The following is a 19,986-nucleotide window of genomic DNA, read 5'->3' as shown; positions in this document are numbered from 1 at the left end:
CAAGGATGTCTTGCTACAGTTGTACAGGGCCTTGGTGAGACCGCACCTTGAGTATTGTGTGCAGTTTTGGTCACCTTACCTGAGGAAGGACGTTCTTGCCATGGAGAGAGTGCAGCGAAGATTCACCAGGCTGATACCTGGGATGGCAGGAATGACGTATGAGGAGAGATTGTGTTGATTGGGCTTATACTCACTGGAGTTTAGAAGATTGAGAGGGGATCTCATCGAAACGCATAAAATTCTGTCAGGTCTGGACAGACTAGATGCAGGAAGGATGTTTCGGATGGCCGGGGAGTCCAGAACCAGGGATCATAATCTAAGGATAAGGGGTAAGCCATTTAGGACTGAAATGAGGAGGAACTTCTTCACCCAGAGAGTGGTGAACCTGTGGAATTCTCTGCCACAGAGGGCGGTGGAGGCCAGTTTATTAAATATATTCAAGAAAGAGTTGGATATATTACTTGAGGCTAAAGGGATCAAGGGATATGGGGAGAAGGCAGGGACATTGTACTGAATTTGGATGATCAGCCATGATCTCATTGAATGGCGGAGCAGGCTCGAAGGGCTGAATGGCCTACTCCTGCTCCTATCTTCTATGTTTCTATCTATCTATATATATAAAATCGGTACTTCTGTCTGTCTGTCTGTCATCGCGTGTGCGTCTGTCGGGTATGCGCTCGAAAGTTACAGGGCGTACCTACGCGCGCGTTACCTCCAAAGAAAGCTTACGCTTCCGAGACGGTTTTAAGCATATTTACGTTTCGGCCGGGCTAAAATCGCGCCCGCGGTATCCCAAAAACCTTAACATTCCGCTCATTAGCATCTCACTATCCGCTCATTAGCTACAGAGTGACCTCGAGCTCGACCAATCGTACGCCGGGTTGCTGGCGTGTGCCGCCGGGCCAATCGGTGCGTGTGTGGCCGGGCCTTATCCTTCTGAACCGAGGTGAGTCGCCGCCATCTTGATTCCAAACTTTTCCTTTCTTTTTCCTGCTTTCTGCGTCTTAAAAAAAAACGTTGCTTTTAAAACATATATTGTTTTTAAGAAAAATGATTCAGAAAGTAATTAACTTATCTAATCTCATTAATTTTCCTACCTTTCCCCGTTTTTCCAGGTAGGCCTAGAAGCCTCGGCGTCTCCTCCGCACCCACGCCCGAGCAAGGCACCTCCCGGACCCACTCGAAGGATGGAGGGCCGAGCCTCAGCCCAGCGCCGCTAGGGTGCGCGCGCAGCAGGAGCTGAGACGCGGCGTCTCTCTCTGGCTCGGCCGGGGGGCGGGGCTTGCTGAGCATCAAGCTTTACCCTGGCAACCGGGCCCGCCGGCCGTCTCGCACAGCCGCAATCGGCGGTCTTCACCTCGGGGGGGGGCGCGACCCTCGGGGGGGGGGCGCGACCCTCGGGGGGGGGAGGCCGCGCGCGCAGCAGGAGCAGCTGAGACGCGGCGTCTCTCTCTCTGGCTCGGCCGGGGGGCGGGGCTTGGTCAGCGTCACGGTTACCCTGGCAACCGGGCCCTCCGGCCGTCTCGCACAACCACAATGTTGAAGCCAGCTCGGGAGGCCGGTGCTCGGAAGATCGCGCCTCCGGAGTTCGGTGCTTGGTTGGCGGGGGGGGCGAGCCTCGGGGGTGGGTGGGTGGTGGGCGAGCCTCGGGGGTGGGGGTGGGTGGTGGGCGAGCCTCGGGGGTGGGGGTGGGTGGTGGGCGAGCCTCGGGGGTGGGGGTGCGAGTCTCGGGGGGGCCAACCTCTGGAGTTCGGGGGGTGGGGATCAGGGGGCTCGGGAGTTTGGGGGGACGGGGATCAGGGGGCTCGTGGACTCTCCCCCTTCTCCTCCTCCCCCCCTCCTCCCCTCTCTCCCCCGCCCCTTCTTCCCCCCCTCCTCTCTCCTCCTCCCCTCCCTCCCTCCCCCCCCCGCCCTGCCCCCCTCCCCTCCCCTCCCTCTCTTCCCCCCAGTCGCTCTCTCTCTTCCCCCCAGTCGCTCTCTCTCTTCCCCCCAGTCGCTCTCTCTCTCTCTTCCAACAACAACATGCCCTCGAAAAAGCCTCGGCACCGCCAGGCACTTCAGCTAGTGTTTCTATAAATGGGTGGGTAGAGCCCATGATAGGGGAGCGTGTACATGGGCTGTGGGAGGAGATTAAATGGGTGGGTAGAGTCCATGATAGGGGAGACTGTGGGCTGTGGGAGGATATTAAATGTGTGGGTAGAGTCCGTGATAGGGGAGAGTGTCCATGGGGTGTGGGAGCAGATTAAATGGGTGGGTAGAGTCCATGATAGGGGAGAGTGTACCTGGGCTGTGGGAGGAGATTAAATGGGTGGGTAGAGTCTGTAATAGGGGAGAGTGTACCTGGGCTGTGGGAGGCGATTAAATGGATGGGTAGAGTCCATGATAGGGAGAGTGTACATGGGCTGTGGGAGGAGATTAAATGGGTGGGTAGAGTCCATGATAGGGAGAGTGTACATGGGCTATGGGAGGAGATTAAATGGGTGGGTGGAGTCCATGATAGGGGAGAGTGTACCTGGGCTGTGGGAGGAGATTAAATGGGTGGGTGGAGTCCATGATAGGGGAGAGTGTACATGGGCTGTGGGAGGAGATTATATGGGTGGGTAGAATCTGTGATAGGGGAGAGTGTACATGGGCTGTGGGAGGAGATTATATGGGTGGGTAGAGCGCATGATAGGGAGAGTGTACCTGGGCTGTGGGAGGAGATTAAATGGGTGGGTAGAGTCCATGATAGGGAGAGTGTACATGGGCTATGGGAGGAGATTAAGTGGGTGGGTAGAATCTGTGATAGGGGAGAGTGTACCTGGGCTGTGGGAGGAGATTATATGGGTGGGTAGAGCCCATGATAGGGAGAGTGTACATGGACTCTGGGAGGAGATTAAATGGGTGGGTAGAGTCCATGATAGGGGAGAGTGTACATGGGCTGTGGGAGGAGATTAAATGGGTGGGTGGAGTCCATGATAGGGGAGAGTGTACATGGGCTGTGGGAGGAGATTATATGGGTGGATAGAGCCCATGATAGTGTAGAGTGTACATGGACTCTGGGAGGAGATTAAATGGGTGGGTAGAGTCCATGATAGGGGAGAGTGTACATGGGCTGTGGGAGGAGATTATATGGGTGGGTAGAGCCCATGATAGTGTAGAGTGTACATGGGCTGTGGGAGGAGATTAAATGGGTGGGTAGAGTCCATGATAGGGGAGAGTGTACATGGGCTGTGGGAGGAGATTAAATGGGTGGATAGAGTCCATGATAGTGTAGAGTGTACATGGGCTGTGGGAGGAGATTAAATGTGTGGGTAGAGTCCATGATAGTGTAGAGTGTACATGGGCTGTGGGAGGAGATTAAATGGGTGGGTAGAGTCCATGATAGGGGAGAGTGTACATGGGCTGTGGGAGGAGATTAAATGGGTGGGTGGAGTCCATGATAGGGAGAGTGTACATGGGCTGTGGGAGGAGATTAAATGGGTGGGTAGAGTCCATGATAGTGTAGAGTGTACCTGGGCTGTGGGAGGAGATTAAATGGGTGGGTAGAGTCCATGATAGGGAGAGTGTACATGGGCTATGGGAGGAGATTAAGTGGGTGGGTAGAATCTGTGATAGGGGAGAGTGTACCTGGGCTGTGGGAGGAGATTATATGGGTGGGTAGAGCCCATGATAGGGAGAGTGTACATGGACTCTGGGAGGAGATTAAATGGGTGGGTAGAGTCCATGATAGGGGAGAGTGTACATGGGCTGTGGGAGGAGATTAAATGGGTGGGTGGAGTCCATGATAGGGGAGAGTGTACATGGGCTGTGGGAGGAGATTATATGGGTGGATAGAGCCCATGATAGTGTAGAGTGTACATGGACTCTGGGAGGAGATTAAATGGGTGGGTAGAGTCCATGATAGGGGAGAGTGTACATGGGCTGTGGGAGGAGATTATATGGGTGGGTAGAGCCCATGATAGTGTAGAGTGTACATGGGCTGTGGGAGGAGATTAAATGGGTGGGTAGAGTCCATGATAGGGGAGAGTGTACATGGGCTGTGGGAGGAGATTAAATGGGTGGATAGAGTCCATGATAGTGTAGAGTGTACATGGGCTGTGGGAGGAGATTAAATGTGTGGGTAGAGTCCATGATAGTGTAGAGTGTACATGGGCTGTGGGAGGAGATTAAATGGGTGGGTAGAGTCCATGATAGGGGAGAGTGTACATGGGCTGTGGGAGGAGATTAAATGGGTGGGTGGAGTCCATGATAGGGGAGAGTGTACATGGGCTGTGGGAGGAGATTAAATGGGTGGGTAGAGTCCATGATAGGGAGAGTGTACATGGGCTGTGGGAGGAGATTAAATGGGTGGGTAGAGTCCATGATAGTGTAGAGTGTCCCTGGGCTGTGGGAGGAGATTAAATGGGTGGGTAGAGTCCATGATAGGGGAGAGTGTACATGGGCTGTGGGAGGAGATTAAATGTGTGGGTAGAGTCCATGATAGTGTAGAGTGTACATGGGCTGTGGGAGGAGATTAAATGGGTGGGTAGAGTCCATGATAGGGGAGAGTGTACATGGGCTGTGGGAGGAGATTAAATGGGTGGGTGGAGTCCATGATAGGGGAGAGTGTCCATGGGCTGTGGGAGGAGATTAAATGGGTGGGTAGAGTCCATGATAGGGGAGAGTGTACATGGGCTGTGGGAGGAGATTAAATGGGTGGGTAGAGTCCATGATAGGGGAGAGTGTCCATGGGCTGTGGGAGGAGATTAAATGGGTGGGTGGAGTCCATGATAGGGGAGAGTGTACATGGACTGTGGGAGGAGATTAAATGGGTGGGTAGATGCCAGAAGCAAGTCTCTAAAACCAACCCAAAATGTTGCCAGGAAAATCAGATACAGAGAGCTTCTTACACTCGAGATCCAACTAGTTTCCCGACACATGTTGGCAGTGTACAAAGCTCTGCTGATGGAATGCAGCCTTTGAAAATAAGGCTGTGTGCCTAAATGCAGGAATGTTTGTCTCCTCCAAAGAGTGGTACAGTCTTTCCAGGGGATCCCTCCTCTAAGTTAATCCTTTTTCTGCTCTTCTTGTTTTTGTGTTCCCTCTCAGATAAACATGAATTAATAACACAATCGATATCATCAATGAGAGACTCAACCGCTCCAACCATATATTTCAGAATAAACAAAGAATGCAAAACTTCAAATGCAGACTTTCACTTGTCATCACGGGACACGGGCATGATGCTGAAAGTGCCAAGACCATGCTGGGCACAGAGTCGGAAGCTAGATACAAAGAGGGTGGAGAGAGGATGGGCAAAGAGGCGAAAGGGAAATTTGTCAGAGGACCTGGCACAGGGAGAAAAGGAAATCCAAATTCTGTTCTCTCAGACACTGGTCAATAAACAACCCAAATATCACACAAGTATCAAACGTAAAAAATTGGAAAAGAAGGTTGAAGAGGTGTTTCCTTTCACAGTTCATTTTAATGAAGACATTTCACTGGATAAATTCAAACAGAAATGTTCATAAGCTGGAAGAGTAGATTCTGAAGACAGTGTAAAATCTGCGGGGGGGTGAAGAGCACCACAGCACAATTAATATGCACTGCACGTTTTTTGTGATTTGATGGATTCTCCTATTTTGTCCCCGGTTGTCACTGGGTCACGGACGGGGCTATGGACGCAGGCATTCTCCTGGGACCAAGGTAATTATGATCTGTCCTATTTTATTGCATCCTTAGGTAGAGATGTCCGGCCTCCACCCGTGGCCTGATTCTTTCCTAGAGCCTTACTGCATAGTGGGAAACAAAGGGAGGGGAAAATCAAGCCTGTTCCCCTCCACTCCATGGCACCCATGTATTGATGCATTGTATTGGCTCCACCCTGCAAATAAATACTGCTCAAGGGAACAGTTCAGAATGGCAGCTAAAAACACACCAGAAATACTTATCGATACTACTTCATAATCCAGCATAGAAGGAAAATCAACATAGATGCACAAGACTGATTGATGACCAGTGCATCAGCGAAGTACATCATCTCGCCAGTATCCATCCACCTCCTTGAGATATAGTGCAGTGTCATGAGCAGTTTGTCCTGACAGAGGTGGGAGATTCAGGCTAGCTGAGCTGCTTAGGTCTAACGTCATTCCCCATTGATGGTCTCCTTCTCCGTCAAGTCCCAGCTATCACTCAAACGGTTCACAATCTCCCAACTTCCCGAAGAATCCATTTGATGCCTTCGAGAAACCCGACAAGAGACTCTGCATCAGTATCATGTGCCTAATCAAATAAATAACCGGAAATGGAGGGAGCTGTTAGTTCACACACACTGACGACAAAGGTACACTCATCTAACCTGTTGACAATCTGCATTATTTGGAGCTTGCCGGTGATAACTAGCTTTCTCCCCAGGTAACAGGTGCAGCAGACGGTTAAGAAGGCAAATGGTATGTTGGCCTTCATAGCAAGAAGGTTCAAGTACAGGAACAAGGATATCTTGCTGCAGTTGTACAGGGCCTTGGTGAGACCACATCTTGAGTATTGTGTGCAGTTTTGGTCGCCTTATCTGAGGAAGGATGTTCTTGCCATGGAGGGAGTTCAGCGAAGATTCACCAGGCTGATACCTGGGATGGCAGGAATGACGTATGAGGAGAGATTAGGTCGATTGGGCTTATACTCGCTGGAGTTTAGAAGAATGAGAGGGGATCTCATTGAAACTTATAAAATTCTGACAGGACTGGACAGACTAGATGCAGGAAGGATGTTCCCGAAGGCTGGGGAGTCCAAAAGGAAGGAATCACTGTAATACAGAGAAATGATATTGGGTCAAAAGATCAGGATAATGAAACAGTTTGGGTGGAGGTAAGGAATAATAAGGGGAAAAAAACACTAGTGGGCGTAGTCTATAGGCCTCCGAACAGTGGCAACTCTGTTGGACGGAGTATCAATCAGGAAATAGTTGAGGCTTGTAATAAGGGAACATCTATAATTATGGGGGATTTTAACTATCATATTAATTGGACAAATCAAATTGGGCAGGGCTGCCTTGAGGATGAGTTAATTGAGTGTATTAGGGATGGATTTCTTGAGCAGTATGTAACTGAACCGGCCAGGGGGCAAGCAACCTTAGATCTGGTCCTGTGTAACGAGACAGGATTAATTAAAAATGTCCTAGTAAAGGATCCCCTTGGACATAACATGGTTGAATTCCATATTCAATTCGAGGGTGAGAAGGTTGGATCTCAAACAAGCATGCTAAGCTTGAATAAAGGAGACTATGAAGGTATGAGAGCGGAATTGAGTAGAGTGGATTGGGAAAATAGATTAAAGGGTAAGACGATACATGATCAGTGGTGTACATTTAAGGAGTTATTTTACAACTTCCAAAAAATATATATTCCACTGAGAAGAAAAGGGTGTAAAAGAAAAGACAGCCATCCGTGGCTAAGTAAAGAAATTAAGGATAGTATTCGACTAAAAACAAGGGCATATAAGGTAGCCAAATCTAGTGGGAGGATAGAGGATTGGGAAAACTTTAAAAGAGAGCAAAAAATGACAAAAAGATTAAGAAAGGGAAGATAGATTATGAAAGTAAATTGGCAAAAAATATAAAAACAGATAGTAAGAGTTTTTATAGTTATATAAAAAGAAAAAGGGTGGCTAAAGTAAATGTTGGTCCCTTAGAGGATGAGACCGGGAAATTAATGGTGGGAAATATGGAGATGGCAAAAACACTGAATGAATATTTTATATCACTCTTTACAGTAGAAGACACTAAGAATATCCCAACACTGGACAAACAGGGGGCTAAAGGGGGGGAGGAGCTAAACACGATAAAAATCACTAAGGAAGTGGTACTCGGTAAAATAATGGGACTCAAGCCGGATAAATCACCTGGACCTGATGGCTTACATCCTAGGGTCTTGAGGGAAGTGGTGGTAGGGATTGTGGATGCATTGGTAATAATTTTCCAAAACTCCCTGGACTCGGCAAAGGTCCCGGCAGACTGGAAAACTGCTAATGTAACACCCTTATTTAAAAAAGGCAGTAGACAGAAGGCTGGAAACTATAGACCGGTTAGCCTAACATCTGTGGCAGGTAAAATTTTGGAGTCCATTATTAAGGAGACAGTAACAGGACATTTGGATAATCATAATTTAATAAGACAAAGTCAGCATGGTTTTATGAAGGGGAAGTCATGTTTGACAAATTTGCTGGAGTTCTTTGAGGAAGTAACATATAGGGTGGATAAAGGGGAACCAGTGGACGTAGTGTATTTAGACTTCCAAAAGGCATTTGATAAGGTGCCACACAAAAGATTATTGCTTAAGATAAAAAATCACGGGATTGGGGGTAATATTCTGGCATGGATAGAGGATTGGCTATCTAACAGAAGGCAGAGAGTTGGGATAAATGGTTCATTCTCAGACTGGCAATCAGTAACTAGTGGTGTTCCGCAGGGGTCAGTGCTGGGTCCCCAACTCTTTACAATCTATATTAACGATTTGGAGGAGGGGACCGAGTGTAACATATCAAAGTTTGCAGATGATACTAAGATGGGAGGGAAAGTAGTGAGTGAGGAGGACATAAAAAACCTGCAAGGGGACATAGACAGGCTAAGTAAGTAGGCAGAGATTTGGCAGATGGAATACAATACTGGAAAGTGTGAGGTTATGCACTTTGGCAGGAAAAATCATAGAGCAAGTTATTATCTTAATGGCAAGAAACTGGAAAGTACTGCAGTACAAAGGGATCTGGGGGTCCTGGTGCACGAAACTCAAAAAGTTAGTATGCAGGTGCAGCAGGTGATCAAGAAGGCCAATGGAATGTTGGCTTTTATTGCTAGGGGGATAGAATATAAAAACAGGGATGTATTGCTGCAGTTATACAAGGTATTGGTGAGACCGCACCTGGAATACTGCATACAGTTTTGGTGTCCATACTTAAGAAAAGACATACTTGCTCTCGAGGCAGGACAAAGAAGGTTCACTCGGTTAATCCCGGGGATGAGGGGGTGGACATATGAGGAGAGGTTGAGTAGATTGGGACTCTACTCATTGGAGTTCAGAAGAATGAGAGGCGATCTTATTGAAACATATAAGATTGTGAAGGGGCTTGATCGGGTGGATGCGGTGAGGATGTTTCCAATGATGGGTGAAACTAGAACTGGGGGCATAATCTTAGAATAAGGGGCTGCTCTTTCATAACTGAGATGAGGAGAAACATCTTCACTCACAGGGTAGTAGGTCTGTGGAATTTGCTGCCCCAGAAAGCTGTGGAAGCTACATCATTAAATAAATTTAAAACAGAAATAGACAGTTTCCTAGAAGTAAAGGGAATTAGGGGTTACGGGGAGCGGGCAGGAAATTGGACATGAGTCTAGGTTCGGAATGGTCATGGCCCTGTGGGTGGCGGAGCGGGCCAGGGGCCATGTAGCCTGGTTCTGCTCCTACTTCTTGTGTTCTAATTCTGTGTTAGTCCTTCAAGAGTAAATTGGGCCTGTTCCTGACTTGGGTGGAGATCACCTTTTACAGAAGGTAAGTACTGCAGGAAATACAGGGACAGAGTGATCTCCTGGACGAGTTTCGATCGCCTAGATGGGTCGGAGAGGAATTTCCCAGATTTTTTCTCCCAAATTGGCCACTGGTTTTTTTTATCTGGTTTTTCGCCTCTCCCGGGAGATCACATGGGTTCGGGTGGGATGGAGAGTGGAAGTAGATTTGAGGTTAGGATCAGATCAGCCATGATCTTATTGAATGGCGGAGCAGGCTCGAGGGGCCGACTGGCCTACTCCTGCTCCTATTTCTTATGTTCTGTTACTGGGGACATGGTTATAGAGGTCGGGAGTCCTGTTACTGGGGACATGGTTATAGGGGACGGGAGTCCTGTTACTGGGGACATGGTTATAGAGGACGGGAGTCCTGTTACTGGGGACATGGTTATAGAGGACGGGAGTCCTGTTACTGGGGACATGGTTATAGAGGACGGGAGTTCTGTTACTAGGGACATGGTTATAGAGGACGGTTGTCCTGTTACTGGGGACATGGTTATAGAGGACGGGAGTCCTGTTACTGGGGACATGGTTATAGAGGACGGAAGTCCTGTTACTAGGGACATGGTTATAGAGGACGGGAGTCCTGTTATTTGGGACATGGTTATAGAGGAGGAGTGAACAGCCATTTAAAGTCAAGATTTAAAATCCCATCACGCCAGGGTGAATTCAGTGTCTGATAAATTGTGGGCAGGTAGCAGCAAATGCAACGAAGACCTTTGTTCAATTTGGGTTGCACCAGAATCATTCGGCTCCTTTTCTCACCAGATCCTTGATTTACACCTGACACAAGTCACAGGAGAGGTGAAAGTAGCTTCCGTCCACAGGCAGCTGTCGGACGAGTGAGCACCAAGGATCCCGAGCAGCGCTGAGAGGCCCGAGCAGCGCTGGGCTCAACAGAGGTCAAAAGGAGCAACAAAAAACGGAATTTGATGCGGACGCATCCATCAGTACACTAAATACCGCGCACAGGAAAATATCAACCAATTGTAACATCACTCCCCATTCATGAAAGACAATTAATACATGTTATATCACACTGCAAACATCACCTAGCCCGAGTCTGTACCCCTGGGTCAGTATCTACAGTCAGCCCCAGTCTGTACCCCTGGGTCAGTATCTACAGTCAGCCCCAGCCTGTATCCCTGGGTCAGTATCTACAGTCAGCCCCAGCCTGTACCCCTGGGTCAGTATCTACAGTCAGCCCCAGTCTGTACCCCTGGGTCAGTATCTACAGTCAGCACCAGTCTGTATCCCTGGGTCAGTATCTACAGTCAGCCCCAGCCTGTACCCCTGGGTCAGTATCTACAGTCAGCCCCAGCCTGTACCCCTGGGTCAGTATCTAAAGTCAGCACCAGCCTGTACCCCTGGGTCAGTATCTACAGTCAGCTTCAGCCTGTACCCCTGACTCAGTATCTACAGTCAGCCCCAGCCTGTACCCCTGGGTCAGTATCTACAGTCAGCCCCAGTCTGTACCCCTGGGTCAGTATCTACAGTCAGCCCCAGTCTGTACCCCTGGGTCAGTATCTACAGTCAGCACCAGCCTGTACCCCTGGGTCAATATCTACAGTCAGCCCCAGTCTGTACCCCTGGGTCAGTAACTACAGTCAGCCCCAGTCTGTACCCCTGCGTCAGTATCGACAGTCAGCCCCAGTCTGTACCCCTGGGTCAGTATCTACAGTCAGCACCAGCCTGTACCCCTGGGTCAATATCTACAGCCAGCCCCAGTCTGTACCCCTGGGTCAGTAACTACAGTCAGCCCCAGTCTGTACCCATGGGTCAGTATCTACAGTCAGCCCCAGCCTGTACCCCTGCGTCAGTATCTACAGTCAGCCCCAGTCTGTACCCCTGGGTCAGTAACTACAGTCAGCCCCAGTCTGTACCCCTGGGTCAGTATCTACAGTCAGCCCCAGCCTGTACCTCTGGGTCAGTATCTACAGTCAGCCCCAGTCTGTACCCCTGGGTCAGTATCTACAGTCAGCCCCAGCCTGTACCCCTGGGTCAGTATCTACAGTCAGCCCCAGTCTGTACCCCTGGGTCAGTATCTACAGTCAGCCCCAGTCTGTACCCCTGGGTCAGTATCTACAGTCAGCCCCAGTCTGTACCCCTGGGTCAGTATCTACAGTCAGCTCCAGCCTGTACCCCTGGGTCAGTATCTACAGTCAGCCCCAGTCTGTACCCCTGGGTCAGTATCTACAGTCAGCCCGAGTCTGTACCCCTGGGTCAGTATCTACAGTCAGCCCCAGTCTGTACCCCTGGGTCAGTATCTACAGTCAGCCCCAGTCTGTACCCCTGGGTCAGTATCTACAATCAGCTCCAGCCTGTACCCCTGGGTCAGTATCTACAGTCAGCCCGAGTCTGTACCCCTGGGTCAGTAACTACAGTCAGACCCAGTCTGTACCCCTGGGTCAGTAACTACAGTCAGCTCCAGCCTGTACCCCTGGGTCAGTGTCTACAGTCAGCCCGAGTCTGTACCCCTGGGTCAGTATCTACAGTCAGCCCCAGTCTGTACCCCTGGGTCAGTATCTACAGTCAGCACCTGTCTGTACCCCTGGGTCAGTATCTACAGTCAGCTCCAGCCTGTACCCCTGGGTCAGTATCTACAGTCAGCCCGAGTCTGTACCCCTGGGTCAGTAACTACAGTCAGCTCCAGCCTGTACCCCTGGGTCAGTATCTACAGTCAGCCCCAGTCTGTACCCCCTGGGTCAGTATCTACAGTCAGCACCAGCCTGTACCCCTGGGTCAGTATCTACAGTCAGCACCAGCCTGTACCCCTGGGTCAGTATCTACAATCAGCCCCAGTCTGTACCCCTTGGTCAGTATCTACAGTCAGCCCCAGTCTGTACCCCTGGGTCAGTATCTACAATCAGCCCCAGTCTGTACCCCTGGGTCAGTATCTACAGTCAGCACCAGCCTGTACCCCTGGGTCAGTATCTACAATCAGCCCCAGTCTGTACCCCTGGGTCAGTATCTACAGTTAGCCCCAGTCTGTACCCCTGGGTCAGTATCTACAGTCAGCCCCAGTCTGTACCCCAGGGTCAGTATCTACAGTCAGCCCCAGCCTGTACCCCTGGGTCAGTATCTACAGTCAGCTCCAGCCTGTACCCCTGGGTCAGTATCTACAGTCAGCCCCAGTCTGTACCCCTGGGTCAGTATCTACAATCAGCCCCAGCCTGTACCCCTGGGTCAGTATCTACAGTCAGCTCCAGCCTGTACCCCTGGGTCAGAATCTACAGTCAGCCCCAGCTTGTACCCCTGTGTCAGTATCTACAGTCAGCTCCAGTCTGTACCCCTGGGTCAGTATCTACAGTCAGCCCCAGTCTGTACCCCTGGGTCAGTATCTACAGTCAGCACCAGCCTGTACCCCTGGGTCAGTATCTACAGTCAGCACCAGCCTGTACCCCTGGGTCAGTATCTACAATCAGCCCCAGTCTGTACCCCTGGGTCAGTATCTACAGTCAGCCCCAGTGTGTACCCCTGGGTCAGTATCTACAATGAGCCCCAGTCTGTACCCCTGGGTCAGTATCTACAGTCAGCACCAGCCTGTACCCCCTGGGTCAGTATCTACAATCAGCCCCAGTCTGTACCCCTGGGTCAGTATCTACAGTCAGCCCCAGTCTGTACCCCTAGGTCAGTATCTACAGTCAGCCCCAGTCTGTACCCCTGGGTCAGTATCTACAGTCAGCCCCAGCCTGTACCCCTGGGTCAGTATCTACAGTCAGCCCCAGCCTGTACCCCTGGGTCAGTATCTACAGTCAGCTCCAGCCTGTACCCCTGGGTCAGTATCTACAGTCAGCCCCAGTCTGTACCCCTGGGTCAGTATCTACAATCAGCCCCAGCCTGTACCCCTGGGTCAGTAACTACAGTCAGCCCCAGTCTGTACCCCTGGGTCAGAATCTACAGTCAGCCCCAGCCTGTACCCCTGGGTCAGTATCTTCAGTAAGATCCAGTCTGTACCCCTGGGTCAGTATCTACAGTCAGCCCCAGTCTGTACCCCTGGGTCTGTATCTACAGTCAGCCCCAGCCTGTACCCCTGGGTCAGTAACTACAGTCAGCCCCAGCCTGTACCCCTGGGTCAGTATCTACAGTCAGCTCCAGCCTGTACCCCTGGGTCAGTATCTACAGTCAGCTCCAGTCTGTACCCTTGGGTCAGTATCTACAGTCAGCCCCAGTCTGTACCCCTGGGTCAATATCTACAGTCAGCCCGAGTCTGTACCCCTGCGTCAGTATCTACAGTCAGCCCCAGCCTGTACCCCTGCGTCAGTATCTACAGTCAGCCCCAGTCTGTACCCCTGGGTCAGTATCTACAGTCAGCTCCAGCCTGTACCCCTGGGTCAGTATCTACAGTCAGCCCCAGCCTGTACCCCTGTGTCAGTATCTACAGTCAGCCCCAGCCTGTACCCCTGGGTCAGTATCTACAGTCAGCTCCAGCCTGTACCCCTGGGTCAGTATCTACAGTCAGCTCCAGTCTGTACCCTTGGGTCAGTATCTACAGTCAGCCCCAGCCTGTACCCCTGCGTCAGTATCTACAGTCAGCCCCAGTCTGTACCCCTGGGTCAGTATCTACAGTCAGCTCCAGCCTGTACCCCTGGGTCAGTATCTACAGTCAGCCCCAGCCTGTACCCCTGTGTCAGTATCTACAGTCAGCCCCAGCCTGTACCCCTGGGTCAAAATCTACAGTCAGAACAAGTATTTCTGATGTCAACATTGAGGCTCACTGTTTCCCCCTCAAACAAAACGTGACTCTCATCAATACCCTACTGTCACTCGAACCTACACTCTGCCTCGCCCACCGCCGGCCCCGCCCAACACCCGCCTCACACCCACAATCGGCCTCACCCTCAATCAGTCGCTCTGAATCGGGCAGCTTCTTGAACAGTTTGTGAAAGTCTTCGTTCCGCTGTTTGTATGTGGGGCTCAACACCTGGAAGAAAGATACAATTTCTCCAGAGGAATATCTGTATCAAACACCGCTCTTCCTATCCAATCAACCTTATTACAAATACGTACACAGCTGTCAAGTCACTGAAAATGCAGGCTCTAAAATGATTTCCATGCATCTTGCAATATGAAGGAGACACACAGTTCAATCCTTCTCCTTTTTGGAAAACTAATGGAATATGTAACAGAAATCAAAGCAAACCTTAGACTTAGCATGACTGAGCGACGTTAATTTAAGCAGGATGGCAATTAAAAGAAATGAACATGCAACTGGAGTCACGAGAAGCGCGATCACAGCACATTAACTGCAGTGACCATCTCTCAGCCCATCGGCCAGTTAGCGCACAAGATCCCACAAACAATATTCTGTTTTAGCGATGTTGATTGAGGGATAAATATTGGCCCCAGGACAACTGGACAACATCCTGCGCTTCTTCGAAATAGTGGCTGCGGGAACTTTTGCATCCACCTGAAATGGCAGGCGGGGCCCTCGTGTTAACGTCTCATCCGAAAGACTGCAACTCCGACAGTGCAGCACTCCCTCAGTGCAGCCCCTCCGACAGTGCGGCGCTCCCCTCAGTACTGCGCTCCCTCAGTACTGCCCCTCCGACAGTGCGGCGCTCCCTCAATACTGCCCCCCCCTCAGTACTGCCCCTCCGACAGTGCGGCGCTCCCTCAGTACTGCCCCTCCAACAGTGCGGCACTCCCTCAGTACTGCCCATCCGACAGTGCGGCGCTCCCTCAGTACTGCCCCTCCGACAGTGCGGCGCTCCCTCAAACTGCGCTCCCTCAGTACTGCCCCTCCGACAGTGCGGCACTCCCTCAGTACTGCCCCCCCCTCAGTACTGCCCCCTCCGACAGTGCGGCGCTCCCTCAGTACTGCCCCTCTGACAGTGCGGCGCTCCCCCAGTACTGCCCCTCCAACAGTGCGGCTCTCCCTCAGTACTGCCCCTCCGACAGTGTGGCACTCCCTCAGTACTGAGCCTCCAACAGTGCGGCGCTCCCTCAGTACTGACCCTCCAACAGTGTGGCACTCCCTCAGTACTGCCCCTCCGACAGTGCGGCACTCCCTCAGTGCTGCCCCTCCGACAGTGCAGCGCTCCCTCAGTACTGCCCCTCCGACAGTGCAGTGCTCCCCTCAGTACTGCCCCTCCGACAGTGCGCTGCTCCCTCAGTACTGCCCCCTCCGACAGTGCAGCGCTCCCTCAGTACTGCCCCTCCGACAGTGCGGTGCTCCCTCAGTATTACCCCTCCGACAGTGCGGCACTCCCTCAGTACTGACCCTCCGACAGTGTGGCACTCCCTCAGTACCGCCCCTCCGACAGTGCGGCACTCCCTCAGTGCTGCCCCTCCATCAGTGCGGCGCTCCCTCAGTACTGCCCCTCCGACAGTGCGGTGCTCCCTCAATACTGCCCCTCCGACAGTGCAGCGCTCCCTCAGTGCTGCCCCTCCGACAGTGCGGTGCTCCCTCAGTGCTGCCCCTCCGACAGTGCGGTGCTCCCTCAGTACTGCCCCTCCGACAGTGCAGCGCTCCCTCAGTACTACCCCTCCGACAGTGCGGCGCTCCCTCAGTACTGCCCCTCCGACAGTGCGGTCCTCCCTCAGTACTGCCCCTCCGACAGTGCGGCGCTCCCTCAGTACTACCCCTCCGACAGTGCGGCGCTCCCTCAGTACTGCCCCTCCGACAGTGCGGTCCTCCCTCAGTACTGCCCCTCCGACAGTGCGGCGCTCCCTCAGTACTACCCCTCCGACAGTGCGGTCCTCCCTCAGTACTGCCCCTCCGACAGTGCGGCGCTCCCTCAGTACTACCCCTCCGACAGTGCGGTCCTCCCTCAGTACTGCACTTATTTACTCATCAATAAGTGATTAGCTGGGATCTACTCTTCTCTAATCAGATATATATAAGGAAAGTGGAATGGTGCCTGGGCGTAGAACCCAGCACACACCTATCGGGCCTGGGATTGTATCCAGTCTAGACCAAGAAAATTGCCCCTATTTATTTGGTATCCAGGAATCCCAAGGGAAATGAGATCCAGAGATTTCAGTATGGCTCTTTTTAGGCAAAAGTTCGAAGGCTCTGCCATTTCCTTTGGCAAGGGCCTCCTTGACTTGGGCTCTGCTGCTCTTCCTTCTGGCCAGTGCCAGCTTTAGATTTCACCCTCTGACCCATCGGACAATCTCAGCTCAGGGGCTCCCCGGTTCTCTAGATTCCATGCAGATGACGTGATGGATTCTCTCAAATTTGAGACACATTGATGAGAACATATGTCCAGAAAGGACAAGAAAGAGATACTGGCGTGTCTTGCAGCAGCATTAGTTAATCCCACCGTGACACACAATTCCACAGCAATGGTTCTCGAACTGTAATTTAACAATAGCACAAACCAACGCAAGGCAACACAGACATAAAACACAGAATTAAAAATCAAGAATTGCACTTTATACTCACGTTGTACCAGCTCTGCATTTTCTGGAAGATAAAAGAAAAGAAAATATAAATCTGTGATTGATAAGTGTTTAAGGAAGAGGGGAAAGGTTTGGATTACAGAGCAAATAGCAGGAGCGGGGAAAAGATGGGATTATAGATCAAATAGCAGGAGAGGGGAAAGGATTGGAGTCAAAAGCACGTAAATGGTAAAAAAAGTGAACAACTTCCTCACAAACATTATTGAACACAATGTGAGAAATGGCGCAGATGTGTCACACACCATCCTGTCTATATATCGCCATTCCTTTATCGTCGCTGGGTCGAAATCCTGGAACTCCCTCCCTAACAGCACTGTGGGAGCACCTTCACCACACGGACTGCAGCGGTTCAAGGCGGCGGCTCACCGCCACCTTCTCAAGGGGCAATTAGGGATGGGCAATAAATGCCGGCCTTGCCAGCGACACCTGCAACCCGGGTGTTAGATCAAGGTAATTTCAGTGGACCACACTGATCTGAGGTCAACACACCAAAATTAAAGTTTGCAAGTCCGGTGGTAATAAAGGGGGCGGGTACATCTGCTGCTGTATAAAGCCAGCCATTTTGAACATCCTTGTTAGTTGGATAAAGGAAGTCAAACAGTGTAAATCAAGTGATGCAATAAATCGACTATTTAAAACTTACCACCGGACTCGCAAACTTTAATTTTAGTGTGTTGACCTCAGATCAGTGTGGTCCACTGAAATTACCTTGATCTAACACCGGGAATTAATAAAAAATATCTGATTTACATAAGAAATATGAGCACAAGTTGGACATACGGCCCCTCGAGCCTGCTCCGCCATTCAATGAGATCACGGCTGATCATCGACCTCAACTCCACTTGGCCGCCCAATCCCCATATCCCTCGATTCCCCGAGAGTCCAACAATCTATCGATCTCAGCCTTGAATATACTCAACGACTCAGCCTCCACAGCCCTCTGGGGCAGAGAATTCCAAAGATTCACCAAAGTCAAGAAATATCTCAGCTCAGTCCTAAACAGCCGACCTCTTATCCCGAGACGATGACCCCTACTTCTAGACTGTCCAGCCAGGGGAAACAGCCTCTCATCATCTACCCTGTCAAGCCGTATAATCATTTTATATGTTTCAGTGAGATCACCTTTCATTCTTCTAAACTCCAGAGAGTATCGGTCCAATCTACTCAATCTCTCCTCATAGGACAGTCCTCTCATCCCAGGAATCAGTCTAGTAGCCTCTTACTGTGTGTCCTGGATATACTTAGTACTTGTTAAGGTGCCTTCTACCTCTGCTAGGTAAAGATTACAACGAGAGAGGACAAAGAGAATCTTCTCCTGACTAATCAACAAGAATTTAAGAGATGCTGAGAGAATCTGCCGAGAGATGTGCCAAGCACCTTATTTAGCTGGTATTCCTTTTGGACTTCTGAGGGAGCTATTATTTGCTGGAAAGGACAATGTATTCAGAGTCTGAGACAGCTTTCCTGCCCAGTGCCGAGAGTAGGTGGTAAATACGCTGGCTTCTTACCCGCGAGTTCTTGCTGTTGCGCCCGGGAGTGGAGTGGCTGTACTGGTTGCCACAGGACAACCTTTCTGAGGAGCTATCTGAACCCTTCTCCAGCACACTTTCCCCGTCCGTGGCCTTCGGGCAGAGCGGCAGCCGCTTGCGTAGTGCCGGCTAGCTGGTAGGAGTGCTCCTTGCGGAGTTACTGGCAGTGCAGCTGTGGAGAGAATGGGAACAGTTAACGGAGCTGGATTGCAGGAGGCAGAGCAACACACCAATATCCAAGAACCTCAGTCTCTCTGCACTCTCTGCACTCCTGTCCCAAACGGCAGATTCTTCCCTCTCCACCAGCCCCCCGCCATCAACCTCTCCCTCTCTCCCCACCCCATCAACCTCTCCCTCTCTCCGCCCCCCCATCAACCTCTCCCTCTCTCCCCCCCACCCCATCAACCTCTCCCTCCCCCCTCTCTCCCCCCCATCAACCTCTCCCTCCTCCCTCTCTCCCCCATCAACCTCTCCCTCTCTCCCCCCCATCAACCTCTCCCTCACTCCCCTCCCCGCCCATCAACCTCTCCCTCGCTCCCCTCCCCGCCCATCAACCTCTCCCTCTCTCCCCACCCCCATCAACCTCTCCCTCTCTCCCCCCCTGCCCATCAACCTCTCCCTCTCTCCCCACCCCCATCAACCTCTCCCTCTCTCCCCACCCCCATCAACCTCTCCCTCTCTCCCCACCCCCATCAACCTCTCCCTCTCTCCTCCCCCGCCCCATCAACCTCTCCCTCCTCCCTCTCTCACCCCCCCATCAACCTCTCCCTCTCTCCCCTCCCCGCCCATCAACCTCTCCCTCTCTCCCCACCCCCATCAACCTCTCCCTCTCTCCCCTCCCCACCCATCAACCTCTCCCTCTCCCCCATCAACCTCTCCCTCTCTCCCCCCCCAATCAACCTCTCCCTCTCTCCCCACCCCATCAACCTCTCCCTCTCTCCCCCCCCATCAACCTCTCCCTCTCTCCCCCCCCCCATCAACCTCTCCCTCTCTCCCCCCCCATCAACCTCTCCCTCTCTCCCCCACCCCCCATCAACCTCTCCCTCTCTCCCCACCCCCATCAACCTCTCCCTCTCTCCCCACCCCCATCAACCTCTCCCTCTCTCCGCCCCCCCATCAACCTCTCCCTCTCTCCCCCCCCATCAACCTCTCCCTCTCTCCCCCACCCCCATCAACCTCTCCCTCTCTCCCCCCATCAACCTCTCCCTCTCTCCCCCCCACCCCCATCAACCTCTCCCTCTCTCCCCCCCAACCCCATCAACCTCTCCCTCTCTCCCCCCCCCCCATCAACCTCTCCCTCTCTCCCCCCCACCCCCCATCAACCTCTCCCTCTCTCCCCCCATCAACCTCTCCCTCTCTCACCCCCACCCCCCATCAACCTCTCCCTCTCTCCCCCCCACCCCCATCAACCTCTCCCTCCTCCCTCTCTCCCCCCATCAACCTCTCCCTCCTCCCTCTCTCCCCCCCATCAACCTCTCCCTCTCTCCCCTCCCCGCCCATCAACCTCTCCTTCTCCCCCCCCGCCCCCATCAACCT

At 52.0% G+C, this 19,986-nt stretch overlaps 1 long non-coding RNA gene across 1 annotated transcript; it reads right to left on the bottom strand.

The window, feature by feature from the left end:
• Positions 1-6,160: 6,160 nt before the first annotated feature.
• LOC147120784 (uncharacterized) lies at positions 6,161-18,765 on the bottom strand. Its single transcript, XR_015075348.1, has 4 exons — positions 18,430-18,765; positions 16,905-16,925; positions 14,354-14,438; positions 6,161-6,243 (listed from the first exon to the last, which is right to left on the bottom strand). It is a non-coding gene; the product is annotated as an uncharacterized LOC147120784 (long non-coding RNA).
• Between the last annotated feature and the right edge of the window lie 1,221 nt (positions 18,766-19,986).

Source organism: Somniosus microcephalus, chromosome 3 (assembly GCF_052327205.1).
Source record: "Somniosus microcephalus isolate GS21.2 chromosome 3, FLI_Smic_1.0, whole genome shotgun sequence".
In the NCBI taxonomy this organism is placed as follows: Eukaryota; Metazoa; Chordata; class Chondrichthyes; order Squaliformes; family Somniosidae; genus Somniosus; species Somniosus microcephalus.
This window is presented reverse-complemented; position numbering and strand designations above follow the sequence as displayed.